The 14,644-nt window shown below is 45.7% G+C and overlaps 1 long non-coding RNA gene across 1 annotated transcript; it reads right to left on the bottom strand.

The window, feature by feature from the left end:
• Positions 1-494: 494 nt before the first annotated feature.
• On the bottom strand, positions 495-10,796 carry LOC132814116 (uncharacterized). The gene is made up of 3 exons (XR_009644311.1): positions 10,694-10,796; positions 1,733-1,861; positions 495-1,237 (listed from the first exon to the last, which is right to left on the bottom strand). It is a non-coding gene; the product is annotated as an uncharacterized LOC132814116 (long non-coding RNA).
• Positions 10,797-14,644: the final 3,848 nt, after the last annotated feature.

Here is a 14,644-nt window from a genome sequence, read left to right as displayed (position 1 = left end):
TTTGTTTGGAAATATTCAATTGGTTACACAAATGGTTTACTGCAGATGATTATATGTCTAGATTAGAGTGACGTTGGAAAATCACAGCAGGTCAGGAGCCGGAAAATCAACATTGTGGCAAAAGCCCTTTTCCAGCACCACTCTAATCTAGGCTCTGGTTTCCAGCATCTGCAGCCCTCACTTTTGCACTGCTGGTGATTATATGTTAATCAAAAGCAAAATGGCGTAATGATGATTTTGATGGTGGGAAGGTTGCTGTGATAATATTTCTGGTCAGAGAAATGGGGAAAAAGAACGCTTCACAGCTCACAGAATGAGAACTGAAAAGCAGTTAAATCAAACCAAAGGTTCAGACAGGGAGGGAATATTTCCCTGGAGCTTGAGTAGCTGGAAAGTGGTGGTGTCCAGGAATAGACAGGATTTTGTTTTACAGAGGTTGAAAGTTTTAAAACTGTTATATTCAGACAAATTATTTTCTTTAATTTTATTTGCTGTTCAAAAAACTTTCACAACATTTTAAAACCAAAATTTATCTTTAACACAAGGTTTGTAAATGTTAAATAAAATCCATCAAACCATCGCTCACTAAAACCTGTTGTGGAAGTGCAATCTCTTGGAGAATCCCTGCGCACTCCTTCCTTCCCGGGCTCCATGGCTATATACATACCTGGGAGATAGCAGCAGGAGGCCATTCGGCCTTTCAATCCTGCTCCACCATTCAATGGGAAACAGCTGACCATCCAGCTCAGTCTCCTGTTTCTGCTGTGTTCCAATCCCCTTTCATGACTCTACCTCAAGAACTATATCTAAGTCCTCCTTTGGTTTTACTGCCTTTTGTTCCAGTGACGTTGTGGTGTTACTGTGTGGGTGTAGGCAGGGGTAATGTGATGGTGCTGCCTCCTGGAGGATACACTCAGCATCCCTCATCATCCTGCAGTAACATCAACTGGGTTTCAGCAACTAGAGATAGAAACCATTTCCAGGATATGGGCATCACTGGCTCAGCCAGCATTTATTCCCCATCTCTAGTTACCCTTGAGAAGATGGTAGTGAGCTGCTGTCTTGTACCATTCACAGTCCATTTGGTGCAGAGAGACCGACAATGCTGGGAGGGAGAGTGTTGCAGGATTTTGGTGGAGTGATTCTCTATCTTTGGTTCTTCAAATGCTGGTTAACTTAATCACAATCTGCACATGACTTTGAGATTTCAGTCTGCAAATCTTCACCATCTAGCACCCTGTATAAAGGAATATGTACAGATTAGAAATTCAGAACAGACAATTCTAGTTTCTCTGGAATATCTTTTACCCCTTTCTTCCCCCGAAGCTGTAACCCGCCAACCCACTTTCTCTCTCCCACCATTCTGACTCTGCTACCCCCTAATGTACACCCTCCCCATTCTCATGGAGTTACTGATAAACAGATCCATTCCACCACTTCCCGTCCCTGGTTAGACTACACCCTTTCTGGGTTCACTTCCTTTCCCTTCAGTTGCTGCAAGTCAATAATGTAACAGCAGAATGAAACAAAAGTAAACAGAAAGGGAGATGGCAGATCCTAGACAGAAGAGGAACCTTCAGTCTGGGAGAATGGGTCAGATCCTTCCTTGTTTCCCATTGGTCGATGCCCAGTGTTATGACGAGTTGAGGATGGCCTTTGGCCCCACATGGGTGTAATGACACTTTGACCTCCTGCCCCCCAACCGATATGTTCGTCCTCAAAGTATACTTACCCAAAGCACATGTTCCAAAACCCGCTCACATTCTGCACATGTAGCGTGCAGGGTTTCCCCACACACGTGCGGTCCCTGCCACAGGTACTGTGGGAGTTGTAGCCCCCATGAAGTCACTGGAGCCTGTCTCTGGAATGTGAATGAAAAGTATAGGCTGGAGGATGTTGTGTATAGGATCCCCATTCAGACAGACAGGACCTGTGGGCTGTCACTGGGTTTTACTGAGACACCTGCTTCCACAACCTGATTTTCTGATGTAAGGAATATAGATTCAGCCAACTGGGGCGTGGGAAGTGAATAGGAGGAGCAGATTTTAAGCAGAGGTGGTTCAATGGTTAGCATTGCTGACTCTCAGCGTCAGGGACCTGGATTTGATTCCAGCCTTCGGTGACTGTGTGGAGTTTACACGTTCTCCCCGTGTCTGTGCGAGTTTCCTCTGGCTGCTCCAGTTTCATCCCACAGTCCAAAGATGTGCAGGTTAAGTGGATCGGCTATGCTACATTGCCCACAGTATCCATGCATGTGCCGGTTAAACTGTTAACCATGGGAAATACAGGGAATGGGTGAGTCTGAATGGGATGCTCATTAGAGTATTGGTGTGGACTCCATGGATGATTATCTCGATGTGTTGTGAATCTGTGGAATTCCCTATTCAAAATGCGGTGGATGCCAGGACAATGAGCAGATTTAATGAAGAGATACAGATGTTGAATTTGCAATGAGATGAAGGGTGAGAGAGAGCAGGTGGGAAAACCCAGCTGAGACTGAGGTGAGCTCAATCATCACCGTATTAAATGGTGGGGCTGGTTCGAAGTGCTGCATTGCCTCTCCTGTGCCCAGTGCTCATCTTCTTACGGTAATAACTGGAAAGCTGCATCCAAAACTCACCACCTTCATCTTTTGGAAAAAGCAGGATAGTCAGGTGGATTAGCGTTCCAAACCTAGATAGTAAGGAAGCGTGTAGGAGATAATGATTTTGCAATTTTAAACTCAGGGGAGACAGTGATTTATGGTTTTAGACTGTGAGGACATTCATACCGTCCAGAATACTCTGTTGTGAATATCTATCCTGTACTTTAATACAAAGCCAAGGTCTTCGACAATGTAACACAAAACACCCAGGAAACATTGCCTCACCTCGTAATCTGATAAAAGACTTCTGATAAATCTGGTTGAACTTCGAACACAGCTGGAAAGCTGGAAGATTAAATCCAATCCAAGATCCAGTGCTTAAACAAAGGAGACTACAATAGGATGAGGCAGGAGTTGGCTAATGTAGACTGGAAGCAAAGACTTTACCGTGGGAAAGTTGACAGACAACGGGGGAATTTTTCGAAGTGCTCAGCAAAAGTATATATCAGTGAAAAGGAAGGACTGTAGGAAAAAGGAGTAATCTGCCATGAGTGGCTCAGGAAATAAGGGAGTCTATCAAATTGAAATAGAAGGCATACAGATTGGCAAAGACCAAGGAGAAACTAGGAGATTAGAGAAACTTTAAAGATCAACAGAAAGCTAGATGGGATTGGGGGAGAAAAGTGATGAGTAGCTGTCCCCAGGGCCGGAATAGCAGTTTACACTGGTAAAGGGGAACCTATTGTGTGGGGAAATGTGGCCTCTCATTGTTGAAGCACTTAACTGTTACCATAGAGATAATCCTGATCATGTTACAAATCACAGCACACTCCAAAATCTTGTACTTCCAAATAAACCTGTTGGACTATAACCTAGTGTTGTGTGATTTATAAGTTTGTCCACCCCATCCCAACACCAGCTCCTCCATATCTGAATCCTGATAGACATCCCCACTGAAACTGAAGTGCGTGTCAGATACTTGAGGGAGCCACAGGGGGTATGTTTTAACGGCAAAGTGCGAAACTGAACTAGACTTTCTAACTGACCGTTGCCGTGGAGATAATACTGAGAGACAGAATCTATTCAAAGTCCCAAACCACAAAAGGTATAAGAATGGGAGCTTTACACCAGACAGGTGGGGCTTTACCTGTTGCTGCCTGGTGGTGTTCTGCATGTACACTATCCAGGTAACTGCCATGTCTCATCAATAAAGACTCTAAGAAGACCTCTCAGAGTTCTGTGCCTAGTTATTCCTATCCAGCAGGGTTCAGGAATATGAGTACACAGCAGTCAGTCTTCACAGTGGAGGATACTAAGAACATGCCAGTAATTGATAAGGAAACTGAGGAAGGTGAGGACCTAGAAACAACCATTATCATGAAAGAGTTAGAGCTGGGCAAGCTAATGGAGCTAAAGGTAGATAAGTCTCCTTGCCCTGATGGAATACATCCCAGGATACCAACAGAGTTAGTGGGAGAAATAGCAGATGCACTTAGAGTCATAGCATCCTGCAGCAGAGACAGGCCCTTTGGCCCAAACTGGCCCATGCCGACCAGAATGTCCATCCACACTAACCCCATTTCCCTGCACTTGGCCCATCTGCTTCTGACCCTTTGCTATCCATGTATTTGTCCAAATGTCTTTTACCTGTTGTTAATGTACCCGCCTCAACCACTTCCACTGGCAGCTCATTCCATATACATACCACCCTTTGTGTAAAACAGGTGTCTCACAGCTTCCCTTTTATTCTTTCCCCTCTAACCTCCAACTGATGCCCTCCAGTCCTGGATTCCCTGGGAAAAAGACTGAATGCATTCACCTTATCCATGCCCCTCATGGTCTTATACACTTCTAGAACAGTACCCACTCAGTTTCCTCTGCTCTAAACAAAACAATCCTCGCTTGTCCAACCTCTCCCTATAACTCAGACCCCTGAGCCCTGAGAACATCCTTTTTAAATTGTTCTGCACTTCTTACAGTTTAATAACTGAAACCTACACTGCATTCATCATATTTCCAGTGCTTCCCCACGGCACTGGAACCAACGTGACAACGCCAATGGATTACAATCCATGATCGAGAATGAACTCCTTTACAACAATCCAGTTTTCATAGTATTTGCCATGGTGCAGGTATCCTTGTGTCTTTCTGGTTGTATGGTTAATTAAAGACTTGTCCTTCTACAAAGAAAAGCTATGGCTTAATTGTTCCTGGGAAACATGCCATGATTTTTCAGACTTTCAAAAACAAATGAACTCACTCTCCACAGTCACCACCCTAACATGGACTTGGCTGTACCTCAGTATTTTTTTCCAGTCACACTGAGATTTGGAATATTCACCCACGGACAGAATACACACCTTTCCTTCCACATGAAAAGGCCAATGAATATTCAGATCGGCACGGATCAAGTAACTATCAGATCTGAACATGAAGTTCAATTTGAATTTCTCATCCACAAATCCACCCTTTCAGTACCCTACACCTGAGAACACAACTCACCATATTAATACTGGATGGATCTTTATAAGACAATTATAGTATTAAATTGTAGTTTCATCTTTTCCAAAGTTTTAACTTTCAGTCTAACAATTTCTTTCATCTGTGAACTGAAATCCAAACCAACCTCCTCACTCCTTCCCTCCACACCCAGTTCTCACACTCTCTCTCCTCTCTTTGAATTCAGTTTCCTAGCTCTTGTCTGCGGACGAAGAACCAAATCAATGAGTCTGATTCTGAGTCCACCAGGGTGGGGGTGGGGGGGGGGGGGGGGGGGGGGGCGTTGTTGGTGAATCCTCTGACGACAACCACCCTGCATACACTGCTTCCTGCACACTCTGGCCGAAACCCGTCTTACTAAAATGAACCAAATTGGGACTCTAATTGCAGGCCCATCCTGGTCACTTTCCATAAAAACCCTGAATCTTCACAAAAGAGTTCTGATAACTTTCTGCAAAACGCTGCACCACTGATAGTCTGATCACAGTGTCGGGAGGGGGGGGGGGGGGGGGGGGGGGGGAAAGGGGCCATTCCCCTGGGTCCTGCTCCCAGAGGGAGGAAGCTGCCAAGTCCATACTGACCCTCCAAACAGTAACTTACGCAGACCCATTCCCCTACCCTATATTTACCCCTGACTAATGTAACTAATACTATAGGCAATTTAGAATGGCCAATTCACCTGTCCTGCACATCTTTGGATTGGGGGAGGAAACCCGCTCAGACACGGGGAGAATGTACAAACTGCACACAGACAGTTGCCAGAGGCTGGAATCGAAACCGAGTACCTGATGCTGTGAGGCAGCAGGGCTAACCTTCCCGTCTTCTTCTCTATAGACGGGAAGGAGTGGGGCTGGAGAACTGGGGTAATGTGATTGCAAACAATGAATGAATGTGGAGGACACTGGGGGATGGACAGGTCAGTGAGGGACACGAGCAATGCAGCAGCAGAACGGGATCCTGGACAATCTGAGCAATGGGAGAGTCTGACAGGAGAGAAATTACAGGAAGGTTCTGTTTAGAGGCTGAGGCAGGGACAGCTGGGAGACAGTATGGCCTGGTGGCTTGGGCGGGTTTTCTAATCATCCTCTTCAAAGATGCTGTTCCTCAACTCTGAGCCCGATCCTCCTGGTCCAGAGGTAAAGACACTGCCACCATTTCCTGGTGGACAAGGGATACGGGGACTACCGTTCAAAAGGAACTCAACTGTGTTGGTAACATTAACAAGACTCAATACATAGTCACTGACAAAATGCTGGTGTACTTGAACTTCATCCCGAATATTAACACCTATAACTGGGCAACGCAGACCCCGATGTACAGAGTTAAATCCTGGATATTAATAACAGTTTTGTGCATGGGAAATCATGTCTCATGAATCTGACTCAGGTTTTTTGAAGAAGTAACAAAGAGGATTGATGAGGGCAGAGCATGGACATGATCTACATGGACTTCAGTCAGGCGTTTGACAAGGTTCCTCATGGGAGACTGGTCAGCAAGGTTAGATCGTATGGAGTACAGAACTGGCCCGAAGGTAGAAGGCAGAGGGTGCTTTTCAGGCTGGAGGCCTGTGACCAGTGGAGTGTCACAAGGATCGGTGCTGGATCCATTACGTTTCGCCATTTACATACATGATTTGGATGTGAACATAAGAGGTATTGTAAATAAGTGTGCGGATGATACCAAAATGGGAGGTGTGGTAGACAGGGAAAAAGATTACCTCAGAGTACAAGAGGATCTGGATCAGATGGGTAATGGGCTGAGGAGTTCAGTTTAGAAAAATGCGAGCTGCTGCATTTTGGAAAAACAAACTTTTGCAGGACTTACAGTTTACAGTAAGTTCCAGGGTAGTGCTGCTAAACAAAGAGTCCTTGGAGTGCAGGTTCATAGTTCCTTAAAAGTAGAGCAGCAAGTAGATAGAATAGTGAAGGTGGCAGTTGGTCTGCTTGCCTTTATTGGTCAGAGCATTGAGTATAGGGGTTGGGAGGTCATATTGCGGCTGTACAGGACATTGATTCGGCAACTTTTGTAATATTCCATGCAATTCTGGTCTCCTTCCTATCAGATGGATGTTCTCAAACTTGAAAGGGGTCAGAAAAGAATTGTAGGATGTTGCCAGGGCTGGATAGGCTGTTTTCCCTGGAGCATCAGAGGCTGAACGGTGAGTGGAAAGAATTTTTTAAAATCAGGCCGGGCATGGATAGGGTAAATAGACAAGATATTTTCCCTGCGGAGGGGGGAGTACAGAACTAGGGGAATGGGAGGGGAGGGTAGACAGAGAGGGGGTGGATCGAGAGGGTTGGGACAGAAATGGGTGGGGGCAGAGAGGGGGGATAGAGAGGGGAGGCACAGAAATGGATGAGGGCAGAAAGCGGGATTAGAGGGGAGGGGAACAGACGGGGGCTACAGAGGGGGCGACCGACGGTTGGGGGGGGGGGGGGGGGGGGGGGGGGGGAACAGACGGAGGGGGAAAAGAGATGTGCGACCGACAGGGGGGCGACTGACAGAGGGGGGGAAAGACCAACAGTTTGTGGGACAGACCAACAGGGGAGTGCGACCGACGAGGTGGGGGGGGCGCGACAAAGGACTGACCGCCGGGGGTGGGGGAGGGGAAACCAGACAGAGTGTGGGGAGACGGGGGGGAACAGAGAGGGGGAAGATGCAGAGTTATTTTATTGATCTACAACTCAACCCTGTTCCTGTTTTCTCCTCCTCGCATTAATTCCCTCTGAAGGGCTCAGAACAACTGCATAGTTCCTGGAAAGTGGGGTTTCAGGGAGATCAGGTGCTGAATGCGGCATTTGGGACACTGACCTTTAATTGAATGCACTGGTCAATAAATGGACTCTGGTTCGACTCCACTGTCTGTGTGGTGTTTGCACATTCTCCCTGTGTGTCTGGGTGGGCTTCCTCTTGGTGTTCTTAATTTCCTCCCACAAATCCAAAGACGTGCAGGTTAGCTGGATTAGCTTTGGGTAATGATAGGTTACAGAGTTAGGGTGGAATGCTGTTCCGATGGTTGGTATGGTCTCATGGGGCGAAAGGCCTGCTTCCACACTGTGGGGATTCTGTCACTGAGTACAGGGGTTAGGAGGTCACGTTGTGGCTGAGTAGAGCATTGGTCAGGCCAGTGTTAGAATACTGCATTCAATTGTAGTCTCCCTCATTTCAGAAAGATGTTACCAGAATAGGACTCAACTTCTCAAAGAAAAGTTCCTGGGAAGTGTTGACAAACAAACAGACCGTGCAGTGTGGGTTGATAGTTCCTTGAAAGTGGGGTTGAAGGTAGACAGGTCGGTGAAGGTGGTGTGCGGTATGCTAGCTGTTATTGGGCAGTGCAGTGAGGATAGGAGTTGGGAGATCATGTTTCGGTTGTACAGTTTATTGGCTCGGCCACTTTTGGAATCCCGAGACTGCTTTCAATTCCAGTCTCCCTGTTACAGAAAAGATGTTGGGAAACTTGCACGAGTTCAGAAAAGTTTACTAGGATGTTGCCAGTATTGGAACATTTGAACCATAGGGAGAGGCTGAATAGGCTGAGGCTATTTCTCTGCAGCACTGGACACTTTAGGTGGCTTTATCAAACTGTATAAAATTATAAGGAGCAATGATAGGGTGACTAGTCATGGTTTCTTTTTTCCCCCAGAGTCGGGGAGACCAAACAAATGTGAATCTTTTTCCCAAGGTGGAAATGACAAATCCTAAGGAGAGATGGCAAGTTTAAATGATATGAAAACCGAACCAACTGAAGATGCTGTAAACCAGGAAGAGAAACAGAATTTTCTGGAAAAGCTCAGCAGGTCTAGCAGGAGGTGTGAAAAGAAATTAGAGTTAATGTATCTGAGGAAGGATGACCAGACCCGAAACTTTAACTGATTTTTCTTCACAGATGCTGCATGACCTGCTGAGCATTTCAACATCAGTGCAAGTTTAAAGGGAGTGGTTTGGAGTATATACCTGAGAGGAACTTTATGAAGTTTATAAATTGAAGTGAGACCACATCTGGGATTAATGACAGAAGTTTTGGTCCCTTTATTTAAGGAAATACATCATTTCATCAGAGGCATTTCACAGAAACCTGACTGGGATGAACCCTGGTTCGCAGGGATTATCTTTTAAGAAAAGGCTGAAGTAGTTGGGACTCCACTCACTGGATTTGGGAAGAATGAGAGGTGATCTCATTGTAACATGTAGAATTCTTAAGGAATTTGACAGGTTAAATACCGAGAGGATGTTTCCCATCATGAGGGAGTCTGGAAGCAGATTTTGGGTCAGTCACGGAATCACGGATTCTGTTTTAGATTCGTCAAGTTTAAGGCAACACCAACACGGGTCAGGGGTTTCAGTAGCAATGGAGCTGGGGTGAGGTGGAGACAAGCAACATTTTAGAGATTGGAATTCCTGGTGTTTGTGATTGTGTAGATATCTGATCAGAAGGTCAACTTGGGGTTACAGATATGACAGCAATATTGTGAAGAGTATGGTTCTATCTCAGATAGTTCCCAGGGAGAGGAAGGGGGTTAGCAGTAAGGGAAAGGAATTTGTAATAGCAACTGAAGGCAATGAGTTTAACCACTACAATGTTTCATTGGGGGAAACTGCAGCCAATCGCGTAGTGGGAGTGTGATGAGCAGTTTGATAACTGAGTAATGGAGAGGGATGATGGGGAGGGAGAGCTGGGCATTGTCAGTGTACATGTGAAACCTAACACGGTGCTTTTGGACGATGTCACCTCCTGGCAGTATGTAGGTGAGAAACAGGAGGGACCAAGGAGAGATCCTGGAGGGACACCAAATACAAGGAATTCAGAAAGAAAAGGGAGAGTGGAGATGGAGGAGGTGTTTGCAACAACGGTGAGGTCAAATATTAGTTTGTAGCAGAATGGGAGAGAAGGACATAACCAGAAAAGAGAGACAGATAGAACAAGGAACAATATCTGTGACTTAGTGAGGGGGAGTGGTGAGGAGGAGGCGCAGCCTAACACCAAAAACACTATTTCTACATTAGTGACGTCACCCAACTCCACCCTAGTCTCAGCTCATTTACTGAAACACTCGTCCATCCCTGTGTTATCGCCAGACTTCGTTATCAAACACACTCTTTGCCAACCTCCCACATTCAACTTACATGCAATCTCAAGAGTATCTAAAACCCTACTGTCCAAGTGCTCACTTGTACCAAAATTTGTTGATCCATCAACAAGCAACAATTTAAAATTCTCACCCTTGATGAAATTCCTGGCTGTGAACATCCCTGTCTCCCTGCACCACACAACCTGTGAGACCCCGACAACTCATTTTCTTTCAGATTCCCAACGATATGTTTATTCATTGCTTCACCTGTCTGGCTGTTTCTACTGTTGCCAAGGCAACACTGTCTGGAATTCCCACCCTAACCCTCTCAGACCTGCTTTCCTCCTTTAAGGTATTCCTGAAAACCTGTTTATTTGGCAGTTCTTTTGATCACCTGACCTAATCTGTGGCTTTATGTCAGAAGCTCTCAATAGTATTTCTGTGGAATTATAAACTTAAAAAAAAACAAACTGTTGTTGATTTGCACATACATTGTCAACTCTTCACTGTCGCTGAGTGAATAATCTATAACAGCTCTTACCCAACCACATTGTGGGAGCACCTTCACCACACGAATTGCAGCTGTACAGGAAGTCAAACATCACCTTTTCCACAGGCAATGGGGCTTTGGCACTGATCACTGGGATCTGTGGAGGGAGAAACACACAGTTGATATTTCAGGGAGTGTAAAATGCATTATAGGGAGGGAAAATGGGGCAGAATTTGGATTTTCAAATGTGTGTTTTACAATGTGCACTACGTTCTGTAAAACCTCTCATTCCATACTGTGAAAATTTCCTTCTCTTTCTGGTCAATACGTCTTTCCTTTCCCCTGCCCTGCACCTTCACACATTTCCAATGCCTTGGCCACAACACACTGTGCTGTCAGTGAGGTTTACCACGTGGTTGAGTATCGTCCCGCCCCTCATTCACTCCGATTGGTTGAAGCAACAACTAGCACCTCTAGCCCCCGTTCGCCCATTAACATCAATAATCCGAGGCCCATTGTGGGCTGGAGCATGCTCAGTGCTTCCTGCTTTTGCTGCTGTTCATCAGGTATGAGAGAGAGAGGGCTCATCCCTGTTTCTCCTGATGTCAGACAGTAACAACAACTACCTGCATTGTATGGAGCCTTTCACATTGACAAATCTCCTAAAATGCTTCACGGATGATGGAAACGTTGATTAAAGAGAACGATTTTTAGATACATCTTTAAGGTGGACAGAGGGGGTTAGGGAGGATATTCCAAAGGTTTGTGTACTCGGCAGCTCCAATTGTGGAGTGATATAGGTGGGCAACAGCTTACAATGGAGACTGTTAGGGGCTAACCATAGGTTAAGAACCCCATGTCGAAGCCCCCTACCCCACACACCAGGCCTTGGTCTCACAGCCTGTCATTACACACTACCTATGGTTAGCCACTAACTGTCTCCATTAACAGCTAATCACCCTCCCCCAGCCAGATCGTTATCCACTCCTTTATCCAACCGCTCTTCTCACTCTATCCCCACCTATCCTTTACTCCTTATATCCTCCCCCCACACTATCTTCTGCAAATAAACTGACTTTTTTTCCTCAGTAACATCTGTCCTGTGGAAGGGACACCGGATCTTAAACTTTAACTCTGATTTCTCATCACAGATGCTGCCAGACCTGCTGAGATTTTCCAGACCCTCCGGGTTGTTAGTTCTGTTTTACATCTTCCGCAGTTCTTTTGGTTTTAATTTACTGGGAGTTTGTAATTCAGGTCCTACAGCCTCTGTCCCAGTCTCTGCTGTGTCTCCCACCCCCACCCAGTGACACTGCACCTGCACAGCTCATGGACAGGTGTCGGCTTGCTGGCCACACCCCTGATTCACTCCCATTGGCTGCAGGGGAACACAGACTCTCCTCCTATTGGTCTGGAGCTGCCGTCAATCAGCCGGGCACCATTGCCATGAGAGTGGTTGACTCCTCCCTCTCTCTGCCCTGGGATGAGCTTCATCATTCACAGTGAATAGAGCAGTATCACAGAACACAGGGGCTGGGGGCTATTCAGCCCATTGGGGCTGTACTCTCTCTCTCTGGAGATGCTGCAAATCTGTCCCAAGTCCCCTCCCATGAGCCCATAGCCTCCCAAATCTTTCCTTAAAAAGTAAAATTCCAAGTCTGTTTCAGAATACCTGCTGAATCTGTGTCGTTCAGATTGTTCCAGATGCTCAGAACTTACTGAGTAAAATAGCGTTCACATTTTCACCTTGTATTATTTGCCAATTACTTGAAAATAGTTACTAAAAATTGTGACAGTGTTAACAATTCCTCTCTCTCTCTGTAAATTCAAGACCTTGCAACCAAATCTGCACAAGATCGAAATCACTGCTTCACCTCTCAGCTCCAAGGATAATTATCTGTGCTTCAGCTAGCTCTGCACAAAAGAGAGGAATGCATCTTAATTATTAACATCAAAGAAACAGACCTTCCGTCCAATTCGTCCGTGCCAACGAGGAATCCTAAACTAATGGATTCCCATTTACCAGCTATTAGTCTGTATCCATCAAAACCCTTCCTATTCATGTACCCAATTGGAAGCCTTTTAAAAGTTGTGATTTTTATCAGCCTTCACTACTTCATCTGGTAGCCCCTCCCATACACACACCACACTCAGCTTGAAAACGTTGCCACTTAGATCCCTTTTAAATCTTTGCCCTCTCAACTTAAATCCATGTGCTCTAGTTTTGGACCCACCTAACCTGAGGAAATAGGACGCCAGCTGCTCACCTTATCCACGCCCCTCGTGATTTTATAAATCTCCATGGAGACACCTCTCAGTCTTTGACTCTCCAGAGAAAATAGCCCCAGCCTATTCAGTCCCTCCCTGTCGCCCAAATCCTCCAATCCTGGCAACGTTTTTGTTAATCTTGTCCAAACCTTTTCAAGTTTCACAACATCCTTCCCAGAACAGGGAAATTCAAACTGAAAACAGAATTCCAGAAGTGGCTTAACCAACGTCCTGTCCAGCCACAATATGACATCCCAGCTTCTGTATTCAATGCATTGACCAATAACGGAGACCGTTAATGGAGTCCCATTTGCCAGCGGTTCACCCTTATCCCTCTAAAACCTCCCTCTTCATGTACCCAATCAGATGCCTGATTCCAAGAACAGCGAGATTGGAACTGAAAACAGAATTCCAGAAGACCTATAATCAGTGCCCTGTCCAGCCACAATATGACATCACAACAGCTGCATTCAATGCACTGACCAATAACGGGGAGCGTACCAAATGCTGCATTCACACCCCGCTCCTCCTGTGACTCTATTTTCAAGGAACTATGAACCTGCACTCCAAGGTCCCTTTGTTCAGCAACGCCCCTCAGGACTTTACCATTAAGTGTATAAGTCCTGCTCTGATTTGCCTTTTCAAAATACAACAGCTCACATTTATCTAAATTGAACTCCGTCTGCCATTCTTTGCTCCAATGGCCCATCTGATCAAGATCCTGTTGTATTCTGAGCTAACCTTCTTCACTGTCCATGACATCTCCAATTTTGGTGTCTTCTGTAAACCTACTGACCATACCTCATATATTCACATCCAAGTCATTTATTTAAGGGCCCAATATCCATCCTTGCAGCACATTGCTGCTCACAGACCTCCGGTCCGCAAAGCAACCCTCCATCATCCTCTGTCTCCTACTTTCAAGGCAGTTTTGTAATGGCTTTGCTCTCCCTGCATTCCATGTGATCTAACCCTGCTAACCAGTCTGCTTTGTGGAACCTTGTTGAATGTCCATATCAACAGCATTCACCGCCTTCCTTATTCAATTTTTTCGTCACTTCAAAATACTCACTCAAGTTAGTGAGACCCAATTGTGCATGTACAAAGCCACATTGACTCTACCTGATCATTTCTGTCCCGCTGCGCCTTCCTTGTTCGGTCCACACCCTCCCACCAACCCACGCTCCCACACCCTTGACCCTCCCTTACCACCACGGGAGATGTAAAACATGCGGCCACACCTCCCTCTGACCTCTGTCCAAGACCCCAAAATGATCTTTTCACATCAGGAGAGATTTGCCTGCACATCCCAAAACCTCATCTTCTGAATATGGGAAATTTAACATGGTTCATCCAACTAACTACACATCTTTGGACTGTGGGAGCAAACTGGAACACCCGAAGGAAATCCTCACAGAAACTGGGAGAATGTGTCAACTCCAACACAGACAGTTGCCGAGGCTGGAATCAAACCCTGGTCCTGGTGCTGAGGAAAGCAGCATTAACCACTGAGCCACAATACTGTGGGATCTTTGATGCTGATGAGCTGCCCCACTGATACCTCAGTCACTCACCCTGCCTCATTTCCTAAGAGGCAGTGTGATGGGAGTGAAATTAGACAGTTAAAATTCAGAGACCCAGATATCGTTCTGGGGACAAGGGTTTGAATCCCATCACGGCAGAATTTTGAAACATGAATTCCAATAAATATCTGGAAAAAATAATCTAGTCATG

This window comes from Hemiscyllium ocellatum, unplaced genomic scaffold, assembly GCF_020745735.1.
Source record: "Hemiscyllium ocellatum isolate sHemOce1 unplaced genomic scaffold, sHemOce1.pat.X.cur. scaffold_684_pat_ctg1, whole genome shotgun sequence".
Lineage (NCBI taxonomy): Eukaryota > Metazoa > Chordata > Chondrichthyes > Orectolobiformes > Hemiscylliidae > Hemiscyllium > Hemiscyllium ocellatum.
This window is presented reverse-complemented; position numbering and strand designations above follow the sequence as displayed.